This window comes from Neovison vison, chromosome 2 (assembly GCF_020171115.1).
Source record: "Neovison vison isolate M4711 chromosome 2, ASM_NN_V1, whole genome shotgun sequence".
Taxonomy (NCBI): Eukaryota; Metazoa; Chordata; class Mammalia; order Carnivora; family Mustelidae; genus Neogale; species Neogale vison.
The window spans coordinates 218906189-218929510 of record NC_058092.1 but is presented as its reverse complement, the minus strand read 5'-3'; the positions used below and the strand labels follow the sequence as shown (position 1 = coordinate 218929510).

General features: G+C 39.6%; 1 long non-coding RNA gene across 1 annotated transcript in view; it reads left to right on the top strand.

The window, feature by feature from the left end:
* LOC122901100 overlaps positions 1-22876 on the top strand; it is an 86268-nt gene extending 63392 nt beyond the window's left edge. The window contains exons 7-10 of the long non-coding RNA XR_006383358.1: positions 2057-2315; positions 13425-13552; positions 14492-14604; positions 22031-22876. This is a non-coding gene — a long non-coding RNA (uncharacterized LOC122901100). The remainder of the gene's footprint in view (positions 1-2056; positions 2316-13424; positions 13553-14491; positions 14605-22030) is intronic.
* The last annotated feature ends 446 nt before the right edge of the window (positions 22877-23322 follow it).

Genomic DNA, 23322 nt, shown 5'->3' with positions numbered 1-23322 from the left:
TGGAAATTAAGGCAGCACTACATCTGCCTAATTAGACAGATGTACTCATAAAAGGAGCCCACTGCCTGCTGGAATGGGAGGAGGATTGGGCCTGGGGGGGGACTCCTCCTCAGCTGTTAGGAGCTGTTAGCTCATGGGCTCAGGTCTCCTGGGACACTTCCCTGCTCCACAGGCAAAAGGAGGATAAGTTCTTTTTCACATCCAATAAAGTATCAAATTAACCTCCCTCCCTACTGTTACAGACTTGATGTTAAATTGGAAGAAAGCAGGTTGCAGATTTCAAGAAAAGTGGCAGGGACCAAGCCACTTTCCCGGTGCAAGTGTTCTACACCTTGGCTGCACATTAGAATTACCTGGGGGCCTTTAAAAATTCTTATGACTGAAGCCACTTAAGACTAATCGCTTTTCATTCAGCATCCTCCAAAAATCAACTTGAGCAGTAGGATATAGATCCTGAAGTAAAAGAAAAAAAAAATCCAAATTTAAAATCATTCACCTGGTTTTTCACCATGCTTGTTTGGACAATTCAGTAACCTCGATGGGCCAAATTAACATTTTTTAACCTTATCACTTGTAACAAATACTGGCATACGCATGTTCAGAACTGTTACGCATTCACGAAACATACAATATAGAGCTGGCATAGAGACACTAACAGGTTTAACTTATACCACACAGCTACAGATACACATTCAGACACAGATTCATTTCTAGAACCTCACGAATAGGCTCTGAGGTATGTACAAACTCAGACACACATAGACGCAGAGACGTCATAGGAAAGAGGTCTATAGTTACAGAGTCACACAGATTTACGTATTGGTACAGAGACACAGATAAACACAAGCACACACTTATTTGTTTTTTTTGTTGTTGTTGTGTTTTTAAAGATATTATTATTATTATTATTATTATTTTATTCACCAGAGAAAGAGAGAGCACAAGCAGGGGGAGCAGGCAGAGGGAGAAAAAGGCTCCCCGCTGAGCAGGGAGCCCAATGCGGAACTCGATCCCAGGATCCTGGAAGCATGACCTGAGCTGAAGGCAGTGCTTAACTGACTGAGCCACCCAGGCGCCCCACCACATATATGTTTGGACGCTTATCAAAAGCCCACATGTATGAAACTAGCCCCAAACACACAGGAACACCATCAGAGATCCTCAAAAACAGAAAGAATGACTACTGAAGGAGGCTCATAGTTTGTTAATTATATCTCAGTAAAGCTGTTGAAAAATTAAGAGTAAGAATTGCTGAGATACCCTTAGCCAGCAAACAGAGATGTAAGAGGACACCGACAAACCCAGGCAATCTCCTTTAGTAGTTCTGGGTCTTCTTCATTTGTTTGTGAGTGTCTGCGGGTTTCTGGAGTGGCGTTGTGGTATTATTCACTGCTTATCGGTGGATAATATTTTTGCCAGACTCAGCTGCATCCCTGGCCCCTCGCCCAGGTGGGCTGTGTGAAAGGCAGGACTGAAATTCCAGCCTCCAAGGAGAAAAGTACACAAATTTTTCTGGAAAAGGAGATTCTATTGAAAATGTTCTTCCCATGGGAAACTAAAAATTCGGGGAGCAAGTAAAGAATGTTTCATTCAGGTTTGAATGCTGACAGTAGAACAAAATATCCTGTAATAATGATAATAAAGAAGTAATGTCTTTATGGCTTTTTGTAATATAAATTGTCTTGTATCTACTAAGTTAATCATATCAGAGCTGTTCCCTGTGATCCCATTTGATCTTCAGAGTAACCAAATAACGAAGAATTGTTTTACAAACATTTTACACTTGCTGAAAGCACTCCCAAAAGAAGCTATGTAACATTTTTAAGGTCATCCAGCCACTACATTGCATGTTTAGAAGTCAAAATTCATGTCTGATGGACCTAAGAGCCAGTGCTTTTGGCAGCTGTATGTCAAGGCCTCTGCAGACCCTGGGCTTGAGGTTGACCTTACGGCTCATCTGACTTTACATATGGGAAAACCGAAGATCAGAGTACTTTGCACCAAGCTCCCAGGGGCACACACAGACCTGAACCTAATACTCTGATTCCTGTTCTAGGGCTGATGTCACCAGACAAGCTAACTTTTGAAATAGTCAACGAACTGCATGTGAAATGGACAAGGTGAAGAAACTGAAGCTTAGGAGCCAAGATTGAATTCAAAGCCCAATGCAGGCCTTCCCCTGGAAGACAATGGGGTTCGCTCTGCTTCTCGCTATTCCTCTGTTGCTTTCCTGAGGACTACGATACTACGCCTTCGGTTCAGTGATGTCTCAGAAAGCTCTTGGAGGGAATTGCATTCTATCCACGAGAGTGGAGGTACGACTTCAACTTCAGGAAGAGGTTTTGTGTGTTTGCCATTTTCTCAGGGTTTGGGTCTGGCTGGAATGAAAGATGTTCAGTAACTGAGAAAGCATCCTGGTCACATTGTAGAATTTCTTCCAAATTCTCTCCTTGGAATCTGAGTGTGATTATGAATTTTTTTAGTATTTAATCCCATGGGTAAGTGATTAGGGGGGAAAAATGTAAGGCTCCTTAAAGAAGGCAATAATGACAAAAAGGTAGAGAAACACGGCATTAGATCATATATCCCAGATCCCCTTATTTTTTTTTTTTAAAGATTTTATTTATTTATTTGACAGAGAAAGATCACAAGTAGGTAGAGAGGCAGGCAGAGAGAGAGAGGAGGAAGCAGGCTCCCTGCCGAGCAGAGAGCCTGATGCGGGACTCGATCCCAGGACCCTGAGATCATGACCTGAGCCGAAGGCAGCGGCTTAACCCACTGAGCCACCCAGGCGCCCCCAGATCCCCTTATTATTCATTTTAACATTTCAAATTGTTGCCAGCTTTAAAACTTAGAAGATTTTATGTAAATATCTAAACTCCTGGTGTCTTTTAAAAATGAAAGTCAGAAGATCTGGCAATTGTGGGCTCATGGTTTCCATGGCAATAATTGACCAAACCTGTGTAGCAGCTTCACCAATGAGTAGGTCATATGCTGTGTTGTGCATCCCAACCTGTCACATTCCCCACTAATTATGTTCATTCTGACCCATTTCACTTTTCTGGGTTACCCGTCTGGACACTGCAGGTATCTATTAACATTCTCAGTACTCAGATAAAAATCATTACAGTTTCAGAGACAGATGTTTTAGCAGTCCAGGGAGAGAGAAGTCAGCAAAGCATTGAGAGCTCAAAGATGGCTTCATAAGAAAAGTGGGAATGAAGCTGTCTTATAACAAATCAAGATTTATTGAGGCAATAAAGGAGGGTACTTTAGTGGAGGGTGTATAATAAGAGGAACAAGAGATAATGCAAAATTAGATTCTGGTGGACAAAAGACCAACTGTGCAAAGTAAAACTTTTAAATACTTAGAATAAAATGTGAAACATTATATTTACAATCTTAGGCTTGAAAAGATTTTCCTTTTTAAATGACATAAGAAAGGATGAACTATAAAGAAAAAAAAAAAAATGGGTAAGCTTGAATCCATTCCATAAAGAACATCTGTTCATCTAAAGACATCATAAACAAGGTAAAAAGACAAGGAACAGATTTTGAGAAGATATTTGCAATGCATAAAACTGACAAAAGCTAAGTATCCAGAATTTATAGAGAGCTTCTACAAATCAAAATGAAAAAAAGAGAAAACAACCTAATGAAAAAGTGGGCAAAATATATGAAACTGTCATTCACAAAAGGTGAAAGACAAATGGCCAATAAGTACATGAGAATGTCGTCAATCTGACACGTTATCAGAGAAAGGCAGATTAAAACAATAGAAAGCTATTATTTTGTGCCCCTGAGATTTCCATAAATCTAAAGTCAAATAATGCCAAAGTGCTAGACACAGATGTGGGAAATTTGGAAATTCCAAACAATAAAAGTTGGCACACATCTTCGGAGGACAAATGACAATATTGAATAAATTGTATTATGTATGTATTTTTTTAACCCAGTGACGTAAGTGCTGTATATGTACCTTGAAGAAATATTCATGCATGGGCAAAAGACAATGGGCGCTTGACTATCCATTATGTTATTGTATGTGGTTCAGAAACACACGTGAAATTGAAAATTAAGATTTGGGGTCCCCTGAGTGGCTCAGTTGGTTAAACACCTGCCGTTGGCTCAGGTCATGATCAAGCCCGGCATCGGCCTCTCTGCTCAGCAGAAAGACTGCTTCCCCATCACCCCCTGCCTACTGCAGTGCTCTCTCTGTCAAATAAATAAGGTATTTAAAAAAAAAAAAAAAGGAAAGAAGAAGAAAAAAAATACAAGATTGATTGAAAATGTCTTAAATGAGCCTCCACAGAAAAAGCGATGAATAAATTATGATATAGTCACAAAATGAAAAGCTGTAAGATAGTGGAAATAATTGCACTAATACAGCACCTGTCAATTTAGCTAAATCTCCAAAACCTTCAAAAATCAACATGTAGAAAAAATGTACTCAACTGAATATAAACGTGAAAAATAAGAGTGAATAACATGATTGGTGTAAAAAAAAAAATAGAGTCAAGATAGAAATAGAAATGGGTTTGTGGGGAGGAAGGATAAGGTTGGAAGGTTGCCAATAACTGGCCCAGGCACATGAGGGCCTGGAGTAGGGAAGAAAATGAAAAGTTTCTCTTTGTCAAAGAAGCTTTAAGTGTTGCTGTGCTTTTGTTGTCCGATCGAGAAACTGTAGACAAGGTCTCTTCTCAAGGCTATTATTACCTGGGGGAAAAGAGCCATTGTAGATTCATGTGGAGGATGGTAGTTTCTGGTTTCAAAACTTGCATCTGAAGAAATAAGTCTTTTGCAGAGTAGCCAGTCCTGAGACACAAAAAAAAATCAGTTGATGTTCTCTTCGGTATGGACATCACGTAGAGAAGAACAATTGCGCTCCCGCAGATCATTCTTTTTATTAGATACACTTTCCTTCTTTATTCAAATGCTTACCATGACCTTACACTGCCAAGATCTCTGTCCATGCCTAGCCACTGCTTCTTGAATACATACAAATCAGCCAAAAGCAGAGCTCTGAAAATAATACTCTTCTCAGAAACCCCAAGTCCTCCTTTTCTGAATAAAGTCCGGATCCTGCATTCTCTAAGGGTTTTTTTTTTTTTTTTTTCTTCTTTGAACAGTTTTTGTTTACAGCAAAATTGAGGAGCAAGTATGGAGCGTGAATAACCCCTCCTCCCACAAAAGCACAGCCCACCTGCTATTAACATCTCACACCGGATCGGTGCATTTGTTATGAATGATGAACCTACACAGGCACCTCATTATCCCCCACAGCCCATTGTTTATGTCAGGTTCTCTCTTGGTGTTGTTCATTCTTATGGGATTTGACAAATGTATATCACATGTACTCACTATAGCATCACACAGAGTAGTTTCTTTGCCCCCCAAATCCTCTGGGCTCCCCCCGTTCATCCCTTTCTCCCCATAGCCTCTGACAACCACAGATCTTTTCTCTATCTCCACAGCTTTGCCTTTTCCAAAACGTCATAGAGCTGGAATTCTGTAGTGTGGACCTTTTTCAGATTGGCTTCTTCTGCTTAGTAACATGTCTGTAAGTTTCCGCCACATATTTTCAGGTTGATAGCTCATTTCTGTTAACACTGAGTAATATTCCATGGTATGGGTGTACTTCTGTTTATCTGCTCACCCATTGAAGGGCATCTTGGTTGCTTCCAAGTTTTGATAATTATGAATGAAACCGCTATAAACATCCATGTGCAGGTTTTTGTGTGACGTAAGTTTTTGTCTCTTTTGGGTCAACACCAAATAGTGTGATTGCTGAATTGTGTGGTTGAGTTTTAAGAGCTCTTGGTATCTTGGATACCAGTTCCTTTATTACAAATGTTTTTTGCAAATATTTTCTTCCATTGTCCTTCCCTGACATTATCTTTTATAGAGCATTTTTCATCTTCAAGAAGTCCATCTTATCAATTATTTCTTTATGAGATCATACTTCTGATGTTATACATCCTCTGACTTCTGACTCAAGCTTTTTTTTTTTTTTTTAAAGATTTTATTTATTTATTTGACAGAGATCACAAGCAGGCAGAGAGAGAGAGAGGAGGGAGGAAGCAGGCTTCCAGCTGAGCAGGAAGGCCGGTGTGGGGCTCAATCCTAGAACTCCAGGATCATGACCTGAGCCCAAGGCAGAGGCTTTAACCCACTGAGCCACCCAGGCGCCCCTGACTCAAGCTTTATTTTACCTTCTACACTCCTTGTCTCTTCATCTCTTCTGTCAACAGGTGTTTACTGTGAACTTTTTCTGATCACACAGGATTGAGAAGGAGCAAGGGAGACCACAGTGTGATTCTCATGGAGCTTTTACACCAGTGTAAAGGCAGACCATAAACACATTGACAGGCCACTAGGAGAATTTCAGAGACTATAAAGGCTATGAAACCTGTAAAACAAAAATGTGGTACAGCGTTCTGGGGGACACTAGGCCAGGTAATCAGGTAGACGACTTGCAGACACAGGTTACTTTCATTCATTCTCTACATTGGCTAGCTCTGTCTGCTTCTCCCAAGTTCAGAGTTTTAGCTTCCCAAAGTATTTTTGGCCAAGAAAGATGATTTTTGAAATCCTTACCTCTAGAATACATAAGCTATGGCAAGATCTTAGTAGATGTTGGTCAAATAAATGAATGAATGAACAAATAAGCCAAACAATCAGTGAATCAGTGAATGATAATCAATAGAAAAGATTATCCCTGATAACAGTGATCTCACCAGCAATATGATTTATTTGACACAGTGTGAGAGGACTAAAGCTCATTGCTCTTCTCCATTTTCCCATGAAATCCTCACAAAGTCCTATCGATGTAGGTGACGTGCGTCTCACAAATGAGAGCACTGAGAGTTGAGCAATTAGCTCAGAATGAAATAGGTCACTTCCTTCTAGATATGTCTCCAGAGGCAAGGAAAACAAAAGCAAAAATAAATTTGGGGGACAACATCAAAATGCAAAGTTTCTGCATAGAAAAAGAAATGAAAAAAAACAACAAAACTGAAAAACAACCTACTGAATGGGAGAAGATATTTGCAGATGGCATACCTGATAAGGGCTTAGTATCTAAAACATATGAAGAATTGATAAAGCTCAAATCCTCAAAATGAATAATTTAAAAATGGGCAGAAGACATGAATAGACATTTTTTCCAAAGAAGATATACAGATGGCCAACAGACACATGAAAAGATGCTCAACATCACTCATCATCAGGGAAATGCAAATCAAAACCACCATGAGATATCACCCCACATCTGTCAGAATGGCTAAAATCAAAAACACAAACAACAACAAGAATTGGCAAGGATGTGGGGAAAAAGGAAACCTCTTGCAACTGTTGGTGAGAATGCAGACAGCACAGTGGTCGCAGCCACTGTAGAAAACAGTATGACGTTTCCTCAAAAAATTAAAAATAGAACTACCCTATGACCCAGTAATTGCACTAGAGGATATTTTCCCAAAGAATACAAAAAGCACTAATTCAAAGGGACATATGCACCCCCATGTTTAGTGCAACATTCTTTACAATAGCCTAACTACGGTAGCAGCCCAACTTCCATGGTAGATGAACAGATAAAGAAATGGATAAAGAAAATGCAGCAGGTATATAATGGAATATTACCTAGTCATAAAAAGGAAGAAAAAATCTTGCTATTGGCAGCAATGTGGATAGATATAAAAAGTATAATGCTAAGTGAAACAAGCCAGTCAGACCATATGATTTCTCTCATAGGTGTAATTTAAGAAAAAAAAAATGAACAAAGGAAAGAAAAAGGAGACAGACAAACTAAAAAACCGACTCTTAACTATAAAGAACAAACAAATGGTTGAGATGGGGGAGTGAAATAGGTGAAGGGGATTATGAGTGCACTTATCTTGAGGAACATGGAGTCATATATGGGACTGTTGAATCACTCACTATATTGTACACCTGAAACTAATATAACATTGTTAATTACACTTGAATTAAAATTTTAAAAAATGAAATTGATACTAAAAACTTGAAGTGAGATACTCCTTTCTCTGTCCCGGGTACATCTCAGACTTTATAGAAACCCACTCAGCGAATCACTTTGGTTGTTGTGGCTTATTCCTATTTTACAACGGAGACAACATGGGCTTAAAGAGATGTGGGAGCCTTATACAAATCCCCTGGAAGGACCAGCAGTGGGGAATGTGGAGATGAGGAGGACTGAGACTTGCTCTATGGAAATCACAAAGTTAAGAGAAAGGGATGTGAACCTGAGGACCAGGTCCCAAGATTGGAAACAACGCCAGTGCCACAGTCTGAAATCTGGCTTTGATGCCCACAGAAGGCTCAGCCGTCATGTGGCCATGCTGACCCTCCATTCTGAAGGCAAGGGTCTGACTGTATTCAGTTACTTACACAGACTGCCTCTCTAAAAGGATATCACTTCTTTTTATACACTTCAATATCTTATCAAGATGAGCTTTGATTTCTTCTCAACAAATATCCTTTCTTCCTCTCTTCGCTGCCAGTTATGCTGAGAATTACAATGCTTAGGTTTTATTCCCCTAGAACAGGATTTCTCAACCTCATCAACTTTGTTACCAATAAATCTTCAAATAATTCTTCTTTTGGGGGTGGATGGGTGCCTTGTAAACTGTAGGATATTTAACAGCTTCCTCTCACCCACCACTCCCCATCTGTGGGTTGTAACAATCAAAAGTGTCTAGCATAGTTCAATTAAGAATTTAATTCCTGTTAGGATTCTAGGATGGCCATTAAGTTGGTACAACAGTCAGTTACCCCCTTCTGTGCATGAGTTTCAGATTCCTTCTTGCGAGTAGGTGTTAATTGAATGATGATTGGAGGAAAAGAAGTAAGGAAAGATTCATGAATAATATATGAAGGGGAGGTTTCAGACATAAGATATTGACCTCTAAGACTTGGAGTGACAAAGACTAATTCCATTTTTCTTACATTTTGCCTCTACTCTTTTATTTGCCTTCTAAGATTTCCTATTGAGTCACACATATGCATCTATCATCTAATTTAGCAAAAAGAATATTATGAAGCCCTCCTATTTAGGGTATCTGGGGGTGAGCATCCAAATAAAACACAATCCTGGACATTAAGAAGCTCATAGTTTTGTGACCCTTTCACAGCCCAGATCTCTGCTTGAGGGTGTGGCCTGGCTTTGTCCTACACCAGACTGACACCTAAAAACAAAACAGGTTTCATCAAGAATCTGTAAATACTCCATTCTCATGAAGTCCCAATTTAGGTAAAAGACTAACAACACTCAACCTAAAAGTAAACCGCCAACAATTTATTTTCCTTATAAGATGGAGTATTCAATTATTGAGCGTCTGCTAAGGACTTCATTATAAGGTGCTAATAGATTTGGAAAGCACAGTTTTCCATTTGTTTAATTTAAAATGGAAGTTAAAGTACTGGTTCATTTGTGCTCCCTCCGGCGGTAAGCTCCATGTTCATTCATGTATACGAAACAACAGGTTCACTGGGTCTCCGACTGGCCAGGTCCAGTGTGGTGTTCTCAAAGGATTCTGTCTCCCTGGGGGCAATTTCCTTCACCCATTAAGCCCTTCAATCATTTGTGCCCACCCAAGAGCAGGATAAGCAGTTGGCTCGACTTTCACTGCCAGTTATTTTTCAGGACAGACTTTTTCACATTTCCCTGCTTCTGTGGGAGGAAAAATGCCATGTTGATCACAGAGATTTCATTCTTTGTCCACATCACGTTTCACGGATGCATCCATCTGCAACTGGAGAGGATACCCTGGTGGGAAATTCTGCTCAGGAAAAGGGTGGCTGAATTGCTATCGACAGTATTTTTCCCTAGGGAAGAGAGAGCTGCTTATAAGGAATATTTTAAAAAAGCGCTAATGGATAAAAGAAGTCCTGTGTGTTTAGGGGGCCCGTATTGTGCCTTGTGTGCCCTGTTCTTCATCTTCCTTCCCATTTATCATCAGTTTCCCTTACACACTTTCACAGGTTTTCTTTGATGTGGAATCATGAGGTTTGCTTATCAGGCATTGTCTCCAGTTTATAGATGAAAAAACTGGAGTCTGGAAGGGTTACGTGACTTGCCCTGCTTTAGTCAAGCCTGCCTCCCACTTATCCCCACATGATGGCCAAAAAGATTGTGTTAGTTTTCTAGGGACGCCATAATACAATTTCACTAGCTGGCTGCCTTAAAAATTAGAAATCTATCCCCTTACAGTTCTGGAGGCTAAAGTCTGAAATCATGGTGTTGACAGGGCTATGAGGGAGAGTCCGCTCCAGATCTCTCCTTGGCCTGGGGAAGTTCCTGCTCATGATCACATGACATTCTTTCTGTTATGTAAGTCTGTCTCCAAATATTCCTTTTTTTATAAGGACATCAGTCGCATTGGATCATGACTACCCTAATGACTTCATTATAACATTATCTTGGTCCAGACCCTATCTCCAGACTAAGGTCATGTTTGGAGCTACTAGGGATTAAGACTTTGACACATGGATTTTGTGGGAAACAATATCCAACCTATAGCAGGGAAATTCATGTAAACAAATCCAAATAAACCACTCCTCACTTGCTATGGAATAAAGTTATAACTTTCTTAGGATGAGCCACGCGACCCTTCCTTATGTGGCCCTTGTCCCTGGCCTCAGTCTTTTTTTTTTTTTTTTTAAGATTTTATTTATTTTGCCAGAGAGAGAGAGAGCGAGCACAGGCAGGCAGAGTGGCAGCAGAGGCAGAGGGAGAAACAGGCTCCCTGCCGAGCAAGGAGCCCGATGTGGGACTCGATCCCAGGACGCTGGGATCATGACCTGAGCCGAAGGCAGCCTCTTAACCAACTGAGCCACTCAGGCGCCCCTCCTCAGTCCTATCTCTTACCACCACACAGCAGGAAATCTAAACCTCCCCAACTACTAAGTAAAAATAACTCCTAACTTAGTAACTTAAGACACTGTGCTTGGTGCCTCACATGTGTGTATAATGAAAATACACTATGCTGACCCTCAGTACCACCACACTATAGATTCATGTATCCATTCATTCATTCAAACATTCATTCATTCAAATATGTTTCTCAGTGCATATTGTGTTGAAACTTTGTTCAAGGTCCAAAGGGTGCAATTGCCAATAAAATGGAAAAAAAAAATCTCTAGCCTCAGAAATTTACATTATAGTTGGGGGGCAGGTAATAATAAATTAAAACATCATATACTTACACTATGGAGTATTATGCCTCCATCAGAAAGGACGAATACCCAACTTTTGTAGCAACATGGACGGGACTGGAAGAGATTATGCTGAGTGAAATAAGTCAAGCAGAGAGAGTCAATTATCATATGGTTTCACTTATTTGTGGAGCATAACAAATAGCATGGAGGACAAGGGGCGTTAGAGAGGAGTAGGGAATTTGGGTAAATTGGAAGGGGAGATGAACCATGAAAGACTATGGACTCTGAAAAACAATCTGAGGGGTTTGAAGTGGCGAGGGGGTGGGAGGTTGGGGTACCAGGTGGTGAGTATTATAGAGGGCACGGCTTGCATGGAGCACTGGGTGTGGTGAAAAAATAATGAATAATGTTTTTCTGAAAATAAATAAATTGGGGAAAAAAAGCAAAAACAAAAACAAACATCATATACTATAGTTGACCCTTGAACAACAAAAGTTTGTTTTGAACTGTGTCTTCTTACATGTGGATTTATTTTGATAAATACAGTACAGTAGTGTAAATGTGTTTTACTTATGATTTTCTTAAATTTTTTTCTCTGGCTTATTGTAAGAATACAGTATATAATAAGAATAATATATAAGATATGTGTTAATTGAGTGTGTATGTTATTGATAAGGTTTCCAGTTAACAGTAGGCTATTAATAGATAAGTTTGGGCGAGTCAAAAGTTATAGGTGAAGGGGTGCCTGGGTGGCTCAGTCGGTTAAGCATCCAACTCTTGGTTCTGACTAAGATCATGATCTCAGGGTTGTGAGATCGTGCCCTGCATTGGGTTCCATACTCAGTGGGGAGCCTGCCTTCCTTCTCTCTCTCCCTTCATCCCTTACCCTGCTCATGCGCTCTCTTTCAAATAAATAAACCTTTAAAAAATATTAAAAGATACAGGTGGTTTTTTGACTGTGTGGGAGGTTGGCACCCCTATTATCCCTGTTGTTTCCAGGGTCAACTATATATTACGCAATAGGAAATGCTGTAGAGAAAATTAGGACATGAATGAAGGTGATCCAGGGACAAAATGCAATTTTTAAAATTTATATCATAATTTTATAACTATTGAAAGGTTAAAAGAGTACTCTGCATCCAGATTCCACACATGTTATTCTGAAATAAATTCAAATGTATAAAGAAGTTGCAAGATGAATACGAACAAGTCATGGATCCCCTTAATCCTAAATGCCTTATTATTCATTTCCTAACATTTGCTCAGTTTCTCCCTTCTCTCTCTCTCTCTCCTCTCTCTGTCTCTTTCTATTTCCATATTTCACATATACGATGCCATAACATCCTTCTTGCTGGATTATACTACTGATAACATTTATACAATATACATTTATTTCTTCAACAAATTAGTAGTCTTGAGAGATTTTACTAAGGTAATATTGATCTTTTCTCAACAAGAACTTGGCCATGTTTTTACCTTATACATCTACATAAAAGTTCAATTAATTTTCAAATTATTGAGCACTGAACTCTGCTATTACAAATTAGATGCTAATTAATGCTCCTTTGCTTGCTCATTTATTTGTAATCTTTTTTTTTTCTGTCAGGGCCCACAAAAATGTGAAAATTCCATTAATTATTTTTACTAACTCCTTGATGGATTATAGAACAAAGTAATAATTTTGAAAATTATAGCTATCCAACAGGTACATTTTTAGAAAGATGCAACATTCTGAAAGATATTGTTAATTAGCCAGCAATTAAAAATTGCAAGAATATTTCACAGCAAGATTTGTGATAATTTTAATGAAATTCTGAAATGAGATCAACAGTTTTTTAAAGGACACATCTAACCTTGAGAGTCTGTGAATTTATAAATGGTGAAATGGTGGGAAGGAATACATTATTCAATATATTTAAATATGAAGATTATTAGAAGATATCTAAAAATGTTTGAACATACTTAGGGAAATTAAAACTTATTGAATATATAATACTTGTATTTCATAGTTGTTATTTTTTAAGATTTTACTTATTTATTTGTCAGAGAGAGGGAGAGTGCATAAGCAGGGGGAGAGGCAGGCAGAGGGAGAAGCTTTGCTGAGCAAGGAGCCAGATGCGGGACTCAATTCCAGGACCCTAGGATCATGATCCCAGCCAAAGGCGGGCACTCAACTGTCTGACCCACCCAGGCATCCCATATTTCATAGTTTTACAACCCTGATCTATAGTTATTTTATTCCCATTTTATAGCTGAAACAGCTGAGGCCTGGAGTTACTCCTAGTGGGAACATTCCAGACACAGGGACACATGTGAAAATGGGAATCCAAAGGAATGTGGGGAGCTGGAGAAACTAAAGGAATGCTGACATCCATGGAGTGTAAGTATTGGGGGATAGTCGTCTGATCAGAGACCAAGGAGATAGGAAGGATAGCACATGCAGGATTTTGGGGGAAATGTCAAAGACCTGGGGCTTCAGCTACAATGTTTCAAGATCATTTTTGCCACAGTGTGAAGACTGGCTTGGGGGGAACAAGTGGGAGACAAGATGCAAAGTAATTGCAGAAGTTCAGGAAAGATGATGGTGATGATGATGATGATGATGATGATGGTGGTGGTGATGATGATGGTGGTGGTGATGATGATGGTGGTGGTGATGATGATGGTGGTGATGATGATGATGATGGTGGTGATGATGATGATGGTGGTGATGATGATGGTGGTGGTGATGATGATGGTGGTGATGATGATGATGATGATGGTGGTGATGATGATGATGAAGATGGTGATGATGATGATAATGGTGGTGATGATGATGATGATGATGGTGGTGATGATGATGATGATGGTAGTGATGATGATGATGGTGGTGATGATGATGGTGGTGGTGGTGATGATGATGGTGGTGGTGATGATGATGGTGGTGGTGATGATGATAATAGTGGTGATGATGATGATGATGATGGTGGTGATGATGATGATGGTGGTGATGATGATGGTGGTGGTGATGATGATGGTGGTGATGATCATGATGGTGGTTGATGATGATGGTGGTGATGATGATGATGGTGGTGGTGATGATGGTGGTAATGATGATGATGCTGGTGGTGATGGTGATGATGATAGTGGTGATGATGATGATGGTGGTGGTGATGATGATGATGGTGATGATGGTGATGATAACGGTGGCTTGCTCTATAGAAGGGGAGAGCTGGATTTGCTAGAGACTTAATAGGAAGGTGATAGGGATTAGTCATTGATGTCAGGGAAGGTTGATGATTAAGAAAAGAAAGCGTGAGGATGACTGCCTCCTTTTTAGGTCTGTTCAACTGGGTGGAAGGCAACAGGGGGCACTGGAGAAAGAAATTAGCAGAGAATTTTCAGAATTTGTTCTATGGCGTGAAGAGTTGAACTGAGACACATTAAAAAAAGGTATGTGAATGTACAGATTTCAAATTCAGAAATGTTAGGACTGGAGACATAAGTTTGAAAGCAAAAGTAAAGACTATTTTTAAAATTTATTTCCATGTTTTTGAAAGTGCTCTTTAGACTACTTACGTTAGAAGGTCCTACCTAGCTATCTCATAACTCAGTGCTTTTCAGGCTTTAATATGCATCAAAGTCACCAAGGTATAGTATAGTGAGGAAGATAAAAGCTCTACATTCAATCTGCTTTGGTTTGAATAAGCTTGGAGACTTTCTAGAATAAACTTGGGCAACTTAGTCTTTGTGCCTCAGTTTTTTTTCTCTATTAATTGGAAGTAATAATACCTCAATGGGTTTCTTGAACACTAAATTTAAAAAAGTAAGAACATAATTGAATAAATCAAATAAGTTGATTTATAATAAAGCCTTTAGGACACTTAGTGGCACTTAGCAAACAGACAAAAATGTTAGACTAGGCATTATTATTTTCCAGATAATTTATTAAAATGCAGATTCATGGACCCCCAACTCAGGATTTTCATGTAAATGTCATGTTACAGGATGGTGTGGACATTTTGGTGTGGATTTGGCTGTGTTTTAGACTGGAGATAGAGTTGATGAATTAGAATTCAGAGATTCTTGTCATATTAATTCTGGACCCAGCACACTTATTAAATCATATGTGTTTTTTTGTTGTTCAAATGCCAAAGAATCTACATTTTCAAATAAACTCACCAAATCTTAGTGATGTTGATCTATATCCATGCGTGAAAGGAATACCATAACTCCATGTTAGAACAATCTCAGTGTCTTAGTTATTACTAGTTGATTTTTGTTGATGATTTATAGTTATTATGAAAAGAAGTGGGCATCTGGAGGAAACTTTTACATTTTCCTTAGAAAAATTTTAATATAAATTGCTGAGAATTGGTAGCTCTCTGTTTAGTATCACTATTCTTTCTTCTTAGCTCAGGAAATATCCTGGTAGTTTTGTTCCTCTGAAAGTAGGAGATGGGTCTCTATTCAGCATCTCTTCAGTCCACCAAGCACCTGTTTTTATAAAATAAAAGAATGTTGTTTGTATCTGGATCATTACTTAAAGTAATAAAAAAAACATTGCCAAGCAGTGTAAACATCAATACTCATGAATTATTATTCTTTAAAAATGTTGGCTAAATTTACATATAGATTAAACTTAGAATTTATGAAATGTGATTTTCTTTCAATCTGATGGCTTAATGCCACTGGTGTTTTATGGGTAACGTCCCTGCACAGAATGCTGTATGTTTTTCCATGTGACCGAGGACATGGAAGACCACATCGTTGGCAGACCTCATGGCATTAAATTGCAAATTGAATTTGAGAGGGCAGAGAAAGTGTGTGTTGGAGAGTGACTGAGGGCTGGAAATTAAAACTATGTGGAGCTAACACATGTTCCTGAGAAACTCACAGTGGAGCTTCCTCTTCTCAAAAGGTGGTTTACAGAGAGCAGATTTCATTATTGAGGGCATATATTTGCTACAGCTTTTGTTCACCACCAACTCAACTCCTTCTGTCTAGACAACATGTCTATCCCCTTTCGTGGAGGTTTGTTACCTGCACACACGCACATTCACACCCAACACCCCTAGGCTGGGCCCTCTCTTCTCACATAGTCTGACTGTAGATAGAAATGAAACCAGACCCTCAGGCTTCACCTTGATTTTTATTGCTTCATGTGTTAGTGACTTTTACTTGCAACTTTGGTGACAGAAAAACGTAACTTTCTTGGCAGACCCCACAACTTTAAATTACAAATTGATTTTGAGATGCAGTGAAAAGATGTGGCAGAGAGTGACCAAGGACTAGGTATTAGAATGATGTGGAGTTAATATCTGTGACCCGAGAAACTCACAATGATCCTTCTTGCTTTCTGATGAGGGTTTACAAACAGCAGGTTTAATTATGGAAGCCGTATGTTTGATGTCAGTCTTTGATCAACACTGATTCATCTTGTTTGGATGGAAAAGACTTTAATCTCCTTTCCTGGAAGTCTACAGTCTACTGTGCGCACATGCGTGCGCGCGCACACACACACACACACACACGCACGCACACTCATCTCCCCACCCTACCCTGACTCTTAAGTAAAACAGAAATCAGATCCTTGTGTTTTCACCTTGATTCTTTCAGGCTTTATATCCCAGTGTCTTTCCCATTGTGACTTTTTTTTTTTAAGATTATTTATTTATTTGTCAGAGAGAGAGAGGGAGAGAGAGAGCGAGCACAGGCAGGCAGAATGGCAAGCAGAGGCAGAGGGAGAAGCAGTTTACCTGCCAAGCAAGGAGCCAGATGTGGGACTCCATTCCAGGATGCTGAGCTGAAGGCAGATGCTTAATGACTGAGCCACCCAGGAGTCCCCCCATTATGACTTTTATGACAAAACCTAACTTCTGCTTCTTTCTTTATTACATTAATTTTTTCTCAAGGACACAGGACTTAACACAGCCAGTTTCTTGATGATTGGCCTCTCAAGAAATAGCCATTATTAATAGGAGCCCCACATGTGTTCTTTATACCTCTACCTTTCCTCTTTAATGTTGGCCCAGCCCATTGTCCTCTCCAAACAGTACTTTCCTCAACTGTTAAAAGAAGGTTTTAGTCTTGTAGGGTGACTTTTCCACCAGAAACTAGTGCAACTTCCCTGAATGGACCAGAAGAATAGCCCCTAGGGTCAGTGGGAGAAAGAAAAAGGAACTCATGAAAAAGTCATGAACAGAATATTAACAAATCAATCAGTGAGTATTGATTACTATGTGATTTCTCAAAATATGGCTCCCAGCCCATCAGACTCACTTCAGGGCTTGCTAAATATTGAGGTTTTTAGACCTAACTCCAGATACATAGCAGAAGAATGTCTGGAGCTATGTCCTGAAAAACTGCTTTTAAAACAGGATCCCAGGTGACCTTGCCAATCATCTAAGTATGAGAATCACGGGCCTAGAGTATACATATTATAGTAGGAATTTTAAAGGGGGTACAAATAAATAAAATTTTCATAATAAATGGTTTCCATTTTGATATGTTAAATGAAAATCCCTTTGTCTTCCCCCTTACCACACCCATAGCCAGAGCTGTCCTTTGCTGGAACTCAACAGAACAAGCTCCAACTCCTCTCCCGGAGCAGGGAGAGTGGTAAAACACAGCCCTGGTGGGTACAGAAGAAAGTGTGCTTTAAACCATTGCCAATTCCTCTTGTAAGTGGAAAGGTATAGCTGATGAATAAATAAGTTAGAAAATCAACAACAACCCAGTGAGTTCTAAAAGGAGACTTGCATCTTTATTCCTCAGATCCAAGAGCAGCTACAAAATTGGCAAAGTTCTAGTCCTTGCAACCTGCCTCAGAATTTTCGCCAGCGCCACAAAGTGGGTGTGAAATGAAAGCCTTTCCTTGTGGGAGAGTATTCTCTCTTATCAGGTCCAAGCCAAAAGCTACAGTTAAAAACACTGTCTTCATTATCTCCAATTTTATATGTGTTCTAACACCTCCATGATGTGATTCTCTTTTACTGCCAGGGTCCACACTGGTTAGTGCTATATTATTGACTTTTGTTTTTCATTAAATTAGGAACAAGCATCACTACAATTTACAAATCCCCAAGAGTAGAGAGGGAAGTTTTGGGGGGAGTAAGGAGTATGCATGAAAAAAACCTTCAAATTTCCTGATTTTTCTGATGGCTCTATGTCTCTTGAGGTACTGAAAGGGAACAAGAGATTAACTATTATGCTCACTGGGGTCATGTTGCTCGGATTCACTCCAAAACTTACCATTCTATGTATTTTCACACAGGTACATTTTTACATACATCACGCGTGCACACACTCACTCACTCACTCACTCACTCACCACAGTTTGTGTGGAAACCAGTAAATCATTGAAGGAAAGCAAAGTTCACGACTAACCATCTGATATTTGATTCTGTGAAACAAAGGATTCAATTCTACTTGTGTTCAAAACCAGCCTCTTTCCTACTATTTTATTATTTTCTCTGACAGTTAAAAGTGTAACATGTATTTGTTGACTTTTTTGATTTTGCTTCCTTTTGTGATGCATGGGTCTAATACAAGGAAGGAATTCTCCTTCTCCAAATTATTCTCCAAATAATTCATTCATTATTCTCCAAATAATGAATGGGTAGTTTTATCTTGTTTTGTTTTTCTGTATTTATCTCCCTCAACCTTTTGTTGCTTATGTCTTTTCTCTAAATTCTGTGAGCTAATGTTTACTGGACACTGGACATTTAGTATGCTCTAGGGCCTGTAGTACATTTTTTTTTTTTAAGAGAGAGCACAAGTTGGAGGGCAGGGAGAAGGAAAGGCAGAGGAGGAGAGAGAGAGAGAGAATCCAAGCAGGTGCCACACCCAACATGGAGCCTGACATGCAACTCAATCTCATGATCCTGAGTTCATGACCTGAGCTGAAATCAAGAGTCCGATGATTAACCAATTGAGCCAGCCAGACACCCTATATTATGTGTTTTATGGACATTTTACTTTGTCCACACTACTATCCAGAAGAGGTGCTTAAATTTAAAAAAAGGAAATACATTACTCAAGGTCATAAAGCTAGTGAATGAGAGTCCATTCATTTACTCCTTGGTTCATTCATTCATTAATTCCATTGATAATTTATAGCTCATTTTTGTGCCATATTCTTTGGTCCTGGGATGCAGCAGTAAAATAAAAGATGTAGTCTCTGCATCATGGAACTTTTATCCTGAGGGGCAGAAGGGGACACACACACACACACATACGTATATATGAACTACAAATGCTATGGAGAAAAACAAGAAAAGGACTAGAAGCTGATGAGGGTAATATGTCAGATTGCAAATGATGATCAAAGAAGACATTAATGAGAATATGATCCCTTAATTTCAGTTAAGGGATCTGAATGATGTAAAGGATCATGTGGGTTTTTGTGAGATTCAGTGACATTAACATGGTCTATAAATCCCTGTGACATCAGTTCCTTGTCCTTCGCTCTAATCTCATTTTCCCCCATTCTAAGCATCCCCGAATTTCTCTTTTTTTCCATAACGAACTCTGCATCCAGTCAATTTAGAAGTTTCACCTGTGCCATTCCTTTTTTTTCTTTTTTCCTACAAGAATCTCCTCCCCACCTGGGTTCTGTCCAGCTCTTTTGTGCTCCTTTGTCACAAAATGTGTGTCCCAAAACACAATATTCAAAAGTTGAAGTTCTTACCCTCTTCAAGAGCAAGACCCATGAAGGAAGTAGGTATGTACCCAAAATAATTGGAAGCAGGAAATTAATTAGGTACTTGTACAAGGATGATCATACTAGTACTACTTACAATAGCCAAAAGGTGGAAATAACCGAAGTATTCATCAATCAATAAGTGGATAAACAAAAATGCTGTGTACACATAAAATGGAGTATTATTCACCCATGAAAAGGAACAGAATTCTGAGGCAAGCTACAACATGGATGAACCATGAAAACATTACGGGAAGTGAAATAAGCCAAACACAAAAGTGCCAATATTGTATGATTCCACTCTCCAGAGGTACCCCCCAAAAAGTAAAATGACTGATACAGAAAGTAGAACTGAGATTACAAGGGGTTGTGGGAGAGGAATAGGGAGTTGTTGTTTAATGAATACAAAGTTGCTTTTTGGGACAGTGAAAATATTCTGGAAAGAGGTAGATGATTACACAACATTGTGAATGTATTTAATTTTACTAAATTGTATAATTAAATATGGTTAAAATGTTAAATTTTGTATATAAAATTTGGTCACTACAATTTTAAAAAGATCCATAAAAGAAGGTTCTTTTATTATATTACCATTTATTCTTGGCACCTCGTACAGTACCTGACATGCCCAGTGGGTACTCATCACACATTTTGGAATGAATGAGCCAATATTAAGTCCAGTTCCATGTCTAGGGCCCACTCACACTCTCAACCACTGCATCATTGATTCTCTAAGTGTGTTATTCACTCATCCTGCCAGGTGGAGCTTGAAATTCCTTTGTATGGTACAGAGCCATAACACCATGGAATGCCACATTATATCTCAGGGAGAAAAATATTTTTCATACTTTCTGATTCTTATTAATTCCTGTGATCTTTATCAAGGAACAAACCTAATCTTTCAAAAATATTTATTTATTTATTTATTTATTCATTTATTTATTTAAGAGAGGGAGAGAGCACAAGCAGGAGAGGCAGAAGGACAGAAAATCTCATGCAGACTCCTGTCTGGGTGTGGAGCCTGATGCAGGGCTTGATCCCAGGACCCTGAGATCATGACCTGAGCCAAAACCAAGAGTGAGGCATTTAACCAACTACCCCAGAACAAGCCTCATTTTTGCTGCTATAGTTTAACACTTGTTAATCTTTCTCTCTTTCCTCCCCCTCCCCTTTTTTTTGATACTGTCAACAGTAAACCTCAGGCTCAAAGCCTTTTGGAGGCTACAACACTTAGCTAGAATGCCATCATATGATCCATACTGTTAATCCAACTTTTTAAATTTAAATGTCATACTGACTTTGCATAGGTGGTTCTGCTAAAATGTTTACATAAAAGTTATTTACTGCTTAAGGAAAATATTAGAACAATAATAAATCAGATTAATAATGGATATTGCAAAAAAAAAAAAAAAGCCAGAATGATATTGTAAAAATGATGGAGGTGAGCAAAAAAGTTGCCCCTATCTGGGGACTCAGTATATCCATGAGCTTGGGTCTGCTTTTCTCATTGCTTTGGTGTCTGCCTCTCCCACTCTGTGTGCCTGTCTTCCCCTCCCTGTGTGCTCTGTGTCTGCCTCTCTTTCTGGTGCACCTTGGTGCATCTTAGACTGTGTCTTTGCTTAGCTATGTCATCCACACTATGCCTGGGGTTTAGGACACAGTGCGGACAGTCTGCGAGTGACTTTGTATGGGGACTAATTGCTGTTTGTTTCCTGCTGATCCCTGATGAAAAGTTAATAGCTGCTTGCTTTATTTACCATCTCCAACTTTGTCCCTGAAAACGCCTAAACTCTTCCAGCCTTCTTCAGTTTTTGGTTAAATGCCCAGCGAATGAATGCTTTCAGTGGCTACAATATTACAACCTGTATCAGAGAGGAATGCTGCTTTAAACTGAAGTACATTTATTAGTTTTATCTCCCCTACTACACACACACACACACACACACACACACACCACCACCCCCACACTGTCCCTCTTACAATTTGGAATTTAGACCAAACCACAGGTCTCAATATCAGATGAGGGATAGGCTATTTTCATCTGCTAAGACCTCACTGGAAAGGAGATCCAGGACACTCTTCTTGGGGTGGGAGACTCTGGGAATGGGTCATGAGGGGGTATATGTGTTTGTGTAATGAAAAGATACTGATTTTTCTTTCTTTTTTAACCTACAGAATCTTATTTCCAGAACAACTCCCCAACGGTCTTCCTTCCCTGTATTCAGCTACAGGGTGACAAGGTGGACTGCGGGACAAGACCACTCTGGCTTGTCCATACTCTGTTCTACTCCTAAGTCACTTTTTATCCAAAGCCATCAAGATAAAATTATTTTTTGGAAGTACAGACTGCACAGAGTTTACAAACCAGAGCTAGGCCAATGCAGAGAGGTACAGAAAGGCGGCGGGCCCAACACATAGCATAAAAGGCCTGCACTCCAAATTTTTCACCAAAAGGTTCATTTCCATTGAGAGAGAGAGAGAGAGGGAGAGAGAGAGAATGAGTAAGGCACAAATGCCTTCTGAATTAATCACCAAGGAGAAACTGTTCAAGCTTCGCCGCAGCAGGCTTTACACTTCACAGGAATCTAGACAATCAGAAAAGCCCTGGATATAGCAGATGCCCCCTCCTCCAACAAGCGTACTGCAATTACTGATGAGAGAGGGGCCCAGGCTGCGGGTCAGCCCTGCCATTCATCTGCACAAGTCACGTTTGGTCTGGATCCTGCTTGCTCCTTTCCTCCGGCCCCCTTCAGCAATACAAATATATTCCCGGGCTGCGCTCTTCCCGAAATTTCAACCTTGATGCACTGCACCCGGCAGTGGACCCCCCAAGAGTCTGGAAGGGGGTTTGCGGTCCCATTATTCTCTGTCTGTGGGACATGATAAGTAGAAGGGCATATTCATCAGCCTCGCCGTGTTAGGCCTCCTTCCCACGGACGTCTGATACCTCTTAACCTGCATGACTCAGGGGCTCCCACGTTACTTAAAGCAATCTTGACCCAGGTTGTATTTTCGACCTGTTTTAAATCATAGGTCACGGTCTCTGTGGCTTTCTCTTCCTGCCACTTGCCTTAAAATTGTTTTGCTGTAGTGAGTGGCATGTGGGAGGCCGCAATAAGGCTTGAGATGAGGACCCAACCAGGTCCTGACTTGTGCCTCCTTTAAAATCCGAATAACCTAACCAAAGGTTTAGGACAGGAAAAGTTGAGTAGCACTAAGAAAGGGTCTGTGCTCTGTGTTGTGCACTCGCCTACGTGACTTCCCACACGCTTGCTAAATAAATGAGAGCAATTCATTTGGGGTCAAAAGTTCATGGCTGGTCCTTACTGCCTTAGTACAGCCCATAAATTACTTTCAGGTTTGCTGTATCAATACAGAACAATTGTACTAGCGTCAGCCGTTTGGCATCACGAGGTCTGCTTATAGTTAAATGTGAAACTTATTATGGGAACTGGTGGTTGTTTAAC